The sequence below is a fragment of the Nyctibius grandis genome (genome assembly GCF_013368605.1).
Source record: "Nyctibius grandis isolate bNycGra1 chromosome 34 unlocalized genomic scaffold, bNycGra1.pri SUPER_34_unloc_2, whole genome shotgun sequence".
In the NCBI taxonomy this organism is placed as follows: Eukaryota; Metazoa; Chordata; class Aves; order Nyctibiiformes; family Nyctibiidae; genus Nyctibius; species Nyctibius grandis.
In genome coordinates, this window is record NW_027167469.1 from 170,420 (window position 1) to 183,691 (window position 13,272).

Genomic DNA, 13,272 nt, shown 5'->3' on the forward strand with positions numbered 1-13,272 from the left:
CACCTAGTGTATCTCAATGCAGACCTGTACTTTGCTTCTTTTTTTTAATCCTTTTTTTTTTTTTTTGTGAGCATTACCTGTACTGTTATTTATGGTTATCATGTTCCTACATAATATTTTATATTCAGCACGCTCTCCTGAGAAAGGAACCCATCTCTCTCTCTCACTTGAAATCTGTATAAATGTTTTTCTAACACTTTTTCAGAGCTGACTCTCTCGTAGCATCTCTGTAATAAAATGACATATCCCCCGTGCAGTTCCTCAAGATTTGGCTGTTCTTCCAAAGCTGATGTCAACAAAAGACCCAGGAATTTCACCCCAAAAGGGCTCGAGTAAGAAGTTCATTGTCATGTTGGTAGCAGGTACAGAACAAGGGTTGAATTTAGGACACATCCCTGTTGTCTGTTGACAGTGGAGATGGACAATGGTCCCTGAGATACTGCCATACTGCGTTGTCCCAGTGTGTGACAGGGCTGAGGACATCCTCCAGGAGAGGAATCTGGACCTGCCTGGAGAGGCCATGACATATGCATGGACCGCATGTGCCTGGGGTGGTCACTGACTAGAGTCCCACAAAGTGAGACATTGCCCAAGGTGGAGTCAACCAAAGGGAAATCCAGGTATCTGCAGGGAAACAAAGATGGACACAGTCAACCAGGCACAGATGAACTCCAACAGGCAACAGCACCTTTATAGCCACCACACCAACAGCAGCACTTACACAACCATAAGCAACACAACTGGCCCCATCCCATTCCCCCTCCCAGGCTGACCTGGTGTGAAGTTTGCATGAGTGGTCCGTACCTTCCTGGCAGAACTTACCCGCAGTCTCACACACCCTTGTGGTCCCTCCAGTGTGGGCCTGGGCTTTGGGTCTGCCCAGACTCAGAGATATTGCCCACTTGGCTGTTTGAACCCTGGGTCTCTCCAGATCCTGGTGTCCTCCTCCTCCTTACTAGCCCCACTTAGAATTCACCAGCAAAACATGTACATACATTCACACCCAAATACACACAGCCCAAGAAAGGTAAAATGAGACAACCCATGGACTGAGGTAAAGATAGCTTAATAGATAAAACCAAAGCCACGCACACAAGCAAAGCAAAGTAAGGAATTCATTCACTGCTTCCCACCGGCAGGCAGATAGTTACCCATTTAAGCAAAAGCAGGGCTTCATCACTTGTAACAGTTACTTGGGAAGACAAACACCATCACTCCGAAGATCCCCGCCTCCTCCTTCTCTCCCCAGCTTTTATTGCTAAGCATGATGTCCTACGGTATGGAGGATCCCTTTTGTCAGTTGGGGTCAACTGTCCCAGCTGTGTCCCCTCCAAGCTCTTGTGTACCCCCAGCCTACCCGCTGCCAGGGCAGCACGAGAAGCAGAAGAGGCCTTGGTGTTGTACAAGCACTGCTCAGCAATGACTAGAAAAGTGGTGTGTAATCAACATTGTTTTCATCACAAATCTAAAACACAGCCCCATACAACTTACTATGATAATTAACTCTACCCCAAGTGAAACCAGTATAATAAGCAGGAGAGACCACGGTGATCAGGCACGGGGTTTAGCCAAACCAACACTGACCAGTCACTTTCCCCACGGGCAGCTGGCCCCTTGCACCCCCTCCTCCCTGGTCTTCCACAGGCTTCTTCGTCCATGATCCACCTTGATCGCTCCGTTTCTCTGCCCCAGTCTTCTCCCCAATACAACCAGGATGCTGTTGGCCTTCTTGGCCACCTGGGCACACTGCTGGCTCATGTTCAGCTGGCTGTTGACCAACACCCCCAGGTCCTTTTCTGCCAGGCAGATTTCCAGCCACTCTTCCCCAATCCTGTAGCGGTGCATGGGGTTCTTGTGCCCCAAGTGCAGAACCTGACACTTGGCCTTGTTGAACCGCATACAGTTGGCCTTGGCCCATTGACCCACCCCGTCCAGATCCCTCTGCAGAGCCTTCCCACCCTCAAGCAGATTAACAGTTCCGCCAACTTGGTGTCATCTGCGAACTTACTGAGCATGCACTCAATTCCCTCGTCCGGATCGTTGATAAAGATATTGAACAGAACTGGCCCCAATACTGAGCCCTGGGGAACACCACTTGTGACCGGCCGCCAACTGGTTTTAACTCCTTTCATGACAGCTCTTTGGGCCCGGCCATCCAGACAGTTTTTTACCCAGTGAAGTGTACACCTATCCAAGCCATAAGTAGTCCGTTTCTCCAGGAGAATGCTGTGGGAAAGGTGTCAAAGGCTTTACTAAAATCTAAGCAGACAACATCCACAATCTTTCCCTCATCCAGTAAGTAGGTCACCTTGTCATAGAAGGAGATCAGGCTAGTCAAGCAGGACCTGCCTTTCATAAACACATGCTGACTGGGCCTGATCACGTGGTAGTCCTGTACGTGCCGCATGATGTCAATAAAGATGATCTGCTCCACCAAGTCCTCTTGGTGTTCTGGGGTTCTGCACAGATTCAAGAGGACAGAGTCAGAGTCCCAGGGGAATCTGTTTGGGACCAAGGGCTGGACCTAGATCTCCCTTCTTGGTGGCACATGTCCAAACAGATGACAAATGGTCTTTGACTTACCTGCCTGGCACAGTCACGCTTGCGGTGGGGCTGATGGCCAATGCTGTCCTGGAGAGGAACTTGGAACTGCCAGAAAAGCTCAGGGGATCTCCAAGAAAAGTATGTGAGTCTGGGTGGGCAGTGACTGGCATCTCATAAAAGGAGTGACAATCCAAGTTGGAGTCTCGCTGAAGGAAAGGAGAATGTGAGGAGCCCATGGGCTAACGAGGACCCTGCAATCCCATGAGAGGCTGTGAGGAGCTAGCAGGCAAAGGGACATAAAACTAGAAAATGGTTCAGCCCACCTTCCTGGAAACCCTGTGGACTGGATGTAGTGCAGTCCTCACCTGCTTTTTGTGCCATTGGAGACATCCCATGGTCCTGCCCAGCCTTGTCCTTGTCTCCTGAGCAATCAGGGAAGATGGAAAGGGGCTCAGCAGCATGATCCCCATCCAGCTGGGTCTGCTTCCCACTGTGACCAGCATGGCCACGGCAGGGTCAACCCCATGGCCTCACAGGGCACCACATACCCCTCACTCTGAAAAGAATATCGGCCTGGTTTAGGCCAAACCAGGACACTCTGCAGACTGGCATCGCCATCTCAGGGCCTTGCAGGGAGCACAGGGTGGGAACCAGGATCAGCCAACCAGCCCAGCCCATATATGCTCACCAGGGAAAAAGGATGTCCCTGGAGAAAAGCAAGGCAGCATTTGTGTGCCTGCAGGGAGGAATCCATGAGAAAGAGAAACATCCTTCTGCAGGAACCCATGTGGGGCAGGCTGGTCTGTTGCTGGACCAGGACTCTTGTGCTGGCCTAGGGAGAGGGGCTGGCACTGAGGGAGCACAGGCCATCTGTGGTGGGGTTCCCCTGGAGTTGATACCAGTGATCTCCATTTCCTTGTGCCATGTTCAGCCTGCAGCCCTGGAGCTGCGGGGGAGGCTGAGACCGATCTCTGCCCCCCAGCACCTTGTGTGCTCTTCAGAGGGGTTGGGGCTGTGAGGTGAGTGCCCAGAGCTCTGCAGCACCCTGCAGTGGGCAGTGCCGTGGGGCCAGCCCAGACTGGGCTGCTCTTCTTGGCTGGGCTGGAGAGAAAGCAGGGGTTGTGGGGTGTCCTGGTTTGGCCTAAACCAGGCCGATTTTCCTTTCAGTGATTTTTACTTTCAGCTAAGTCTCCTCTAAGTAAATGCACTTTCTGAAACTAACTACATGTTTTGCAGACAGTGTCTGCTTCCAGGACTGATAACGCTCGAAGTTTGTAGTTATCGCTGAGGCACCGGTAGGGATGTTGTGCAGTAAGGCTCTTGCTGTACTTTTTCTTAGAGAAACCAAGGTCACTGCTGAATTCCTCACTGCTTACAAGTGAAAAGCCGAAGGGGGGTCGCAGCTGCAGGGGGGAGCAGACAGGGCAGGTGACCCAAAATTGACCAACGAGGGTATTCCATCCCATACACGTCATTCTCGGTATAAAGCGGGGGGATCACGAGGGTCTCGCTGCTCTTGGGCTCTTTTCCGCTATGGCCGGTGTCCAAGGAGGACTCCGACTGTTTTCCTGCTGCCCCCGATCCCGATCTGTGCATCCCTGAATCCAGCTCTCGACCGTTGCTAGGCCCAGCCTGGGCCTTCCTGGAGCCTGCCCTGCAGTGCCAGTGGTGACGTTGCCAACATCGGGGGAGCTCGATCTTGGTTTTGTATATATATTTGTATATATTTGATTATTCCAATATTATTATTATACTCTTTTTCATTATTATAGGTTTATTAAAACTGTTTTAACTTTCCAACCCGTAAGTCTCTCTCCCTTTTCCCTTTCCCTTTCCCTTCGGGTGGGGGGGGGAGGGTTAACAGAGAGCGTCTGCTGCAGGTTTAATCGCCAGCCCAGCTTTAAACCGTGACAGATTTATTGGCGCCCAACGTGGGGCTCGAGAGAAGCTCCAACAGGTTGCTCTGATAAGTCGAATCCCGGCTCCGGCGGGAGGAGACCAGGAGAGCTCAGCTGAGAGAGTATCAGATTTCTTCCTTTGAGATTTACGAGGGGTTGGAAATTAAAACAGATAGCGAAGATGCTGATGTCATTTTTGAATACTGTGTTATCTCGTCTTTTTATGGAGTTTCTTTCACAGTTGAGTATTGCAATGATGCCTTACCTGCCGTGGGCACTGTGTTATTGTTTGCTTCTTATGAATGTTTACATGCAGTTTAGCAGTGGGCGCTGGTCGAAATGTATCGCTTTGGTATGGATTTTAATACTGATTTATGCCGTGATAAACTGGGCAGTTAGTATTCCGATCTCTTATCTCTATGACACAATGATGGGCAGCTTTAATCGTGAATCAGTAGCAGCGACTTCATCTGCGGACTCCGGGTGTCCTTTAGCTGATTGTGTTAATGATTACACTTCCAATTTTACTTCGGGAAATAGTACCTTCTCCTTTTCTGCCAAGCTGATTCCTCTAGATTTTGTGAAATTAGGATGGTGCTGCCTAGGTGGCATGTTTTTATTTTCGGTTGTCCTGAATGTGTTTCTGATGAGGGATAAGATTAAATATCGGTGCAGGGACAGTTGTAGGTGTTGTGCAGCTACCTCAGATCCTACAGCGTGTGCTGCCGCTACAGCCACGAAATCCACTGAAACCTCGGCAGCCTGCACCACAGCTGCTACACCCCCCAAGATGGCCACTGCAGCTACTCAGACTCTAACGAGTCTCAGCACTCCCACGACAGCCACTGCATCTACTCAGACCCCAGCATCTAACGAATCTGTACCAATTGCTCCTGTAACCAGGAAGAAATACCAAAAGAAATCAGCTCGTGAAGAGGATGATGACTCAGAGCCTTCTAAGGCAGAGCCATCATATGACCCAGGTGAGGGCCCTTCTCAGGCAGAGTCAGGGCCTGACACAGATGGGGTTTCCCTTGATCGTCATTTTAAAGCAGACCCATCACAGAAGAAAGGTCGTTCTAAAGCAGAACTATCACAGGAGGAGGACTCGGATGTAGAGATAACCTACCACTCCTTATCCCTGAAGGACGTGAGAAATATAAGGCAAGATTTCAGCCGTTATGATGGTGAGCCAATTATTACCTGGCTGCTCCGATGCTGGGATAATGGGGCAGATAGCATGCAATTAGATGGCAGAGAAGCCAGACAGTTGGGATCCCTGTCCAGAGATGGTGGTATTGATAAGGCGCTTGCAAGAATGTCAAACACTATCAGTCTCTGGAGGCGACTCTTGTCAGCTGTAAAGAGCAGGTATCCCTATAAAGATGATGTTATGAGCCACCTGAGCAAATGGACCACTATAGAAAAAGGTATTAACTACCTTAGACAACTAGCTGTGCAAGAGATCATTTATAGACACCCACGGGAAATTGTAGATCCTGTAGATCCTGATGAAGTGGAATGCGACCGATCCATGTTCCGGAAGGTTGTGAAGAATGCTCCACCGACATACACCCATACATTGTCAATATTAGTCTGGGGAGAAGATGATATGGCACGTTCTACTGTGGGTAAAATGGCTAACTGTATGCGACAGTATGAAGATAGTATTTCTTCCCCATTGCAGGCCCGTGTCTCAGCTGTGGAAAAACTGACAAAGGAAAACAAGGACTCATTTAAACAACTGTCAGACAAACTGTCCAGGATAGAGAATAAACTTGACTCTCTACCTACACAGGCCCGCGTTGCAGCTGTTAGGAGAAAACGCCCTCCTACAGGACCAGCTCAAAGGAAACGGAACACATCACGAGGTATCCTGTGGTTTGCCCTGCGTGGTTATGGGGAGGACATGAACAGATGGCATGGACAACCTACCAGTACCCTACAGGCACGAGTACGTGAGTTGCAAGCTAAAAGAAATACCAGAGAGAATTTTTCTAGGAGGATGGCTGCTCCAGTTACCAGTGAGCAGGACCCCAGTCGGGGTAGATGGGCCTCAAGTTCCTTTTTCCAAAGTGTGAATAGGAGAAATGAAGGTCCAGTCCCTGTGAGCAGCACGAATCCATTTCTTAATTAGGGGGGCCCTGCCTCCAGCTAGGTGGAGGAAAGGGACAACAGAGTTTATTGGACTGTGTGGATTCGATGGCCTGGCACATCAAAACCACAAAGGTATCAAGCCTTGGTAGACACTGGTGCACAGTGCACCCTAATGCCATCGGATCATAAAGGGGCAGAACCTATCAGTATTTCAGGAGTAACAGGAGGATCTCAAGTGTTATCTGTATTGGAGGCCGAAGTGAGCCTAACTAAAAATGAATGGAAAAAGCACCCCATTGTGACTGGCCCAGATGCTCCGTGCATCCTTGGCACAGACTACCTCAAGAGAGGGTATTTTAAGGACCCAAAAGGGTATAGATGGGCCTTTGGTATAGCAGCTGTAGAGACTGAGGACATTAAACAGCTGTCTACCTTGCCTGGCCTCTCAGAGGATCCTTCTGTTGTGGGGTTGCTGAAGGTTGAAGAACAACAGGTGCCAATTGCTACTACCACGGTGCACCAACGACAATATCGCACCAATCGAGACTCCCTGATCCCCATTCATAAACTGATTAGACAATTAGAAAATCAAGGAGTGATTAGTAAGACTCGCTCACCCTTTAATAGTCCTATATGGCCAGTGCGAAAGTCTGATGGAGAATGGAGATTAACTGTGGACTATCGTGGCCTAAATGAAGTTACGCCACCGCTGAGTGCTGCTGTGCCAGACATGCTAGAACTTCAATATGAACTGGAGTCAAAGGCAGCCAAGTGGTACGCCACCATAGACATTGCTAATGCATTTTTCTCTATTCCTTTGGCACCAAAGTGCAGGCCACAGTTTGCTTTTACCTGGAGAGGTATCCAGTACACCTGGAATCGACTGCCCCAGGGGTGGAAACACAGTCCTACTATTTGCCATGGACTGATCCAGACTGCACTAGAAAAGGGTGGAGCTCCAGAACATTTGCAATACATTGATGACATCATTGTGTGGGGTGATACAGCAGCAGAAGTTTTTGAAAAAGGGGAGAAAATAATCCAAATTCTTCTGAAAGCTGGTTTTGCCATAAAAAGAGGCAAGGTCAAGGGACCTGCCCGGGAGATCCAATTTTTAGGGATTAAATGGCAAGATGGGCGTCGCCAGATCCCGATAGAGGTGATCAACAAAATAACAACTATGTCCCCACCAACTAACAAAAAGGAAACACAAGCCTTCTTAGGCATATTGTGGGTTTCTGGAGAATGCATATTCCAGATTACAGCCAGATTGTACGCCCTCTTTATCAAGTGACCAGGAAGAAGAATGATTTTCAGTGGGGCCCTGAACAACGACAGGCTTTTGACCAGATTAAACAAGAGATTGTACATGCAGTAGCCCTTGGACCAGTCCGTATGGGACAAGATGTTAAAAATGTGCTCTACACCGCAGCTGGGGACAATGGTCCTACCTGGAGCCTCTGGCAGAAAGTACCAGGGGAGACTCGAGGTCGACCCCTAGGATTTTGGAGTCGAGGATACAAGGGCTCTGAGGCCAATTACACCCCAACTGAAAAAGAGATACTGGCAGCATATGAAGGAGTTAGAGCTGCTTCAGAGGTAATTGGTACTGAAGCACAACTTCTCCTGGCACCTCGATTACCAGTACTAGGCTGGATGTTCAAGGGTAAGGTTCCTACTACTCATCATGCAACTGATGCTACATGGAGTAAATGGATTGCATTAATTACACAGAGGGCTCGAATAGGAAACCCTAATCACCCAGGAATCTTAGAAGTGATCATGGACTGGCCAGAAGGAAAAGACTTCAGAATGCCACCAGAAAAGGAGGTGACACGTGCTGAAGAAGCCCCACCGTATAATGAACTACCAGAGGATGAGAAGCAGTATGCCCTGTTCACCGATGGATCCTGCCGTCTTGTAGGAAAGCATCGGAAGTGGAAAGCTGCTGTATGGAGTCCTATACGACGAGTCACAGAAGCCACAGAAGGACAAGGTGAATCAAGTCAATTTGCAGAGGTAAAAGCCATCCAGCTGGCTCTAGACATTGCTGAACGAGAAAAGTGGCCAAGGCTGTATCTTTATACTGACTCATGGATGGTGGCAAATGCCTTGTGGGGGTGGTTAAAGCAGTGGAAGCGAAGCAACTGGCAGCGTAAAGGGAAACCTATTTGGGCTGCTGAACTGTGGCAAGATATTGCTACTCGGCTAGAGAAACTAGTCGTGAAGGTACATCACGTAGATGCTCACGTACCTAAAAGTCGGGCAACTGAGGAACATCGAAACAACCAACAAGCGGATCAGACTGCTAAAGTGTTCCAAATAGGTTTGGACTGGGAACATAAAGGTGAACTATTTTTAGCTCGGTGGGCTCATGACACTTCAGGTCATCAAGGGAGAGATGCAACATACAGATGGGCTCGTGACCGAGGGGTGGACTTAACTATGGACTCTATTGCACAGGTTATCCATGATTGTGAAACATGCGCCGCAATTAAGCAAGCCAAACGGTTAAAACCTTTGTGGTATGGGGGGCGGTGGTTGAAATATAAATATGGGGAGGCCTGGCAAATTGACTACATCACACTCCCTCAAACCCGCCAGGGTAAACGTTATGTGCTTACCATGGTGGAGGTGACCACTGGATGGCTGGAAACATACTCTGTGCCCCATGCCACTGGCCGGAACACTATTCTGGGCCTTGAAAAGCAAATCTTGTGGCGACACAGCACGCCAGAGAGAATTGAGTCGGACAATGGGACTCATTTCAAAAACAGTCTCATAGACAACTGGGCCAAAGAGCATGGCATCGAATGGGTATATCACATCCCCTATCATGCACCAGCCTCTGGGAAAATTGAACGATACAATGGGCTGTTAAAAACTACCCTGAAAGCAATGGGGGGTGGAACCTTTAAAAACTGGGATAAGCATTTGGCACAAGCTACCTGGCTAGTTAACACCAGAGGATCTATCAACCGAGCTGGCCCTGCTCAGTCAGACCTTTTACATACAGTAGAAGGAGATAAAGTCCCTGTGGTGCATGAAAGGAATCTGTTGGGAAAAACTGTCTGGGTTCTTCCTGCTACGGGCAAAGGTAAACCCATTCATGGGATTGCTTTTGCTCAAGGACCTGGATGTACTTGGTGGGTGATGCTGCAGGATGGTGGAGTCCGATGTGTCCCTGAAGGTGATCTGATCTTGGGTGAGAATACTTAATTCTGAACTGCATGATGTTAATTGCTGCATAATACTAACAGTGTTCATAAGTGTTTTTCAGGTTAAGACAGTGGTGACGAGACCAGAGCTAGCTGCAAGTGGCGTCCAGTAACCTCCTCGAGACTGACATCTTTAACCTGCAACCCGTGGGCACAAACTGTGACAAAGCTCATACCATGTCTCCTGCCCTGAGAGACTCCTAGCCAGATGGAAACCCACAATCCTGAACTAAATGAACTTGATGAACTTTTTTTTTTTTGTATAGAGATGAATCATAAACTAATGTTATCAGTATATATTTTAAAATGAAAAGGTAGTGGTGATCTGAGTATGACGTGAATGGTACGGAATAAGGGGTGGAATGTCCTGGTTTAGCCTAAACCAGGCCGATTTTCCTTTCAGTGATTTTTACTTTCAGCTAAGTCTCTTCTAAGTAACTGCACTTTCTGAAACTAACTACATGTTTTGCAGACAGTGTCTGCTTCCAGGACTGATAACGCTCGAAGTTTGTAGTTATCGCTGAGGCACCGGTAGGGATGTTGTGCAGTAAGGCTCTTGCTGTACTTTTTCTTAGAGAAACCAAGGTCACTGCTGAATTCCTCACTGCTTACAAGTGAAAAGCCGAAGGGGGGTCGCAGCTGCAGGGGGGAGCAGACAGGGCAGGTGACCCAAAATTGACCAACGAGGGTATTCCATCCCATACACGTCATTCTCGGTATAAAGCGGGGGGATCACGAGGGTCTCGCTGCTCTTGGGCTCTTTTCTGCTATGGCCGGTGTCCAAGGAGGACTCCGACTGTTTTCCTGCTGCCCCCGATCCCGATCTGTGCATCCCTGAATCCAGCTCTCGACCGTTGCTAGGCCCAGCCTGGGCCTTCCCGGAGCCTGCCCTGCAGTGCCAGTGGTGACGTTGCCAACATCGGGGGAGCTCGATCTTGGTTTTGTATATATATTTGTATATATTTGATTATTCCAATATTATTATTATACTCTTTTTCATTATTATAGGTTTATTAAAACTGTTTTAACTTTCCAACCCGTAAGTCTCTCTCCCTTTTCCCTTTCCCTTTCCCTTCGGGTGGGGGGGGGAGGGTTAACAGAGAGCGTCTGCTGCAGGTTTAATCGCCAGCCCAGCTTTAAACCGTGACATGGGGAAAGCTGGGGAGGGACTGGACTGAGCTGGGACACACTGGGAATGTGCCCCAGAGTCTTTGTCTCTCACATCACCATTTCCAGCACTGGCCACTCACCCCAGTTTACAGGTGAGGTTTCCTCTCTGGCCATCCTCCTCCTCCTGCGGCACTCGGAGCTTGTGTCAGGGGAACAGTCAGCCTTGCCCAACCTCTCTTCTTGCCCAGACCTTGGCGGACCCCAGAGCAGGGCTGTCTGCAGACCCCTGCATGGGACATGGCTGGGGCTCGGCTGGGACCTCATTGCAGTCTACAACTTCCTCAAGGGAGGCAGCGGAGGGGGAGGTGCTGATCCTCTCTCTCTGGTGACCAGTGATAGGAGACGTGGAAATGGAACGAGGTTGCATCATGGGAAGTTCAGAATGGACGTAAGGAAAAGGTTCTTTAGAGAGAGGATGATTGGCTACTGGAACAGGCTTCTCACTGAAGTGGTCATGGCACTAAGCCTGTCAGAGTTCAAGGAGCATCTGGACAACGTTTTTAGTCATATAATTTTATTTTAGGTAGTCCTATGAGGAGCAGGGAGTTGGACTCAATGATCCTTATGGGTCACTTCTAACTTGAGATATTCTATGATTCTACCATCTTCAAGCTCAAGAATAGTCCATCTAGGACTCATCCATGTATGTGTGAGTTTGTCTGTTTCTGGGGTATCTGGGGAGATGAGGGGATCCAAGGTCAACTTCTGGAGAGATTGCAAATCTAAGATGTGCTCTGGGAGGGGTCTAAAGCCTCTGTATGTCATATGGATACATTTTTCTGCCAGCATAGCCAACCGTACAAACAGAGAGACATGGTGTGCTTGGGGAGGTGAGGAGCAAGGTTTCTCCACACAGTGATGGACCTGAAGAAGACTGCTTTACCTACCTGTCCACACCTCCTTAGGAGACACTCTGCATCAATATCAATTGGAAAATTCTTCTGTCACTTCTTCAAAGTGCTTAATGCAGAACTTCCTCTTTAACTACACTCTTAAAACTTATCTAATTAAGTGTACAAGTCTTGAAGACGAGATGTAAATGATGGAAGTGACATGGCTCTATCCATTTCTGATAAACAAATACTCCAGATACACTGGGGCCTCTAGTGATTTGCACTGGGTGCTTATGGTCATACCATGGAGCTCCGCCTGAAAACCTGAGAACTGCTCTCAATAATGAAAAAAAAACAAAACAAAACAATAAAAACCCACGACATTTTTTCATCAGCTGAAAGGATTCAATATTTTCAATAAAATGTCCATGGAATTTCTATCCTGCCAAAATATGAATTTTAAGAATGTGCATGATTTGTGGGAGAAGAAATGTTCGCCTTACACTGTGCTTGCATTGCCAGTGCTCTGTCTATCTTGCCATGTATTTGACCTCCCTAACCTTCCACCTGTTTCTACCTGTCCATATTAAACTCACCGTGTCTGAAGTCATCTCTTCAGAAACCTATCTGGACATTTGCACTTTCCATTGCCCTCCAGAGGTCTTCCTCCTCTTACTCTTTGATCATTCAGATCCCTCTCACCTATCACCCTGCTTTGAGCTTCAGGGAGCTAAAGCTTAGTTGTCTTTCAGTGATCTCTCTCATACTCCCTATAGCCAACTCTTCAATTGTGGTGATGGACCTTACTGGAAGTTGCTTAAACAAACCATACAGCTGAGAAGTGTATTTTATTGTTCATTAAGTTCAATTGTGTTCTATTTTTTTCTTTTTTTTTTTCTTTGATTCAATTAGAAAAACAACCCTCTGTGCCTGTTTACATCCAGTTCTCTAAGGAAAGCAGGTAGAATTGCTGCAAAGAAGCTGTAACAATAACGTGCTGTCTTTAGTGGAGAAGTCTGATGTGAAGAAAAGTGATGTAATTGCCAGGGGGCCAATGAGCAAAGTAGTGAGGTGGGAGAGGTGAGGAGGAAGGTTGTCCATACCATGTCTAGCTTCAAGGGACTGCTTTTCCAACCTGTCTACACCTCCTTAGGAGACACTCTGCATCAACATCTGTTGGAGAATTCTTCTATCATTTCTTCAAAGTGCTCATTGAAAATGTCCTCTTTACCTACCCTCCTGAAACCTCTCTGATTAGCTATAAAAGTCTTCAAGACTTGAGGAAAATGATGGAAGAGACGTGCCTTGTTAGGGCTTTTGGTGTTTTAATGAGCCCATGGTGTATTTGAGTCCAAGTCCATGAAGAGAAGAGACTGAACAAAGATTTCAAGGAGGCAAAGGCAAAATACATGAAGTATTAATTGGCCCCACTGAAAGTCAGTACTGACAAAGCCTCCCCAGGGACTCGTTAGAGCACATAATTGGAGGCTGTGATTACAGGTAGGACAAGGC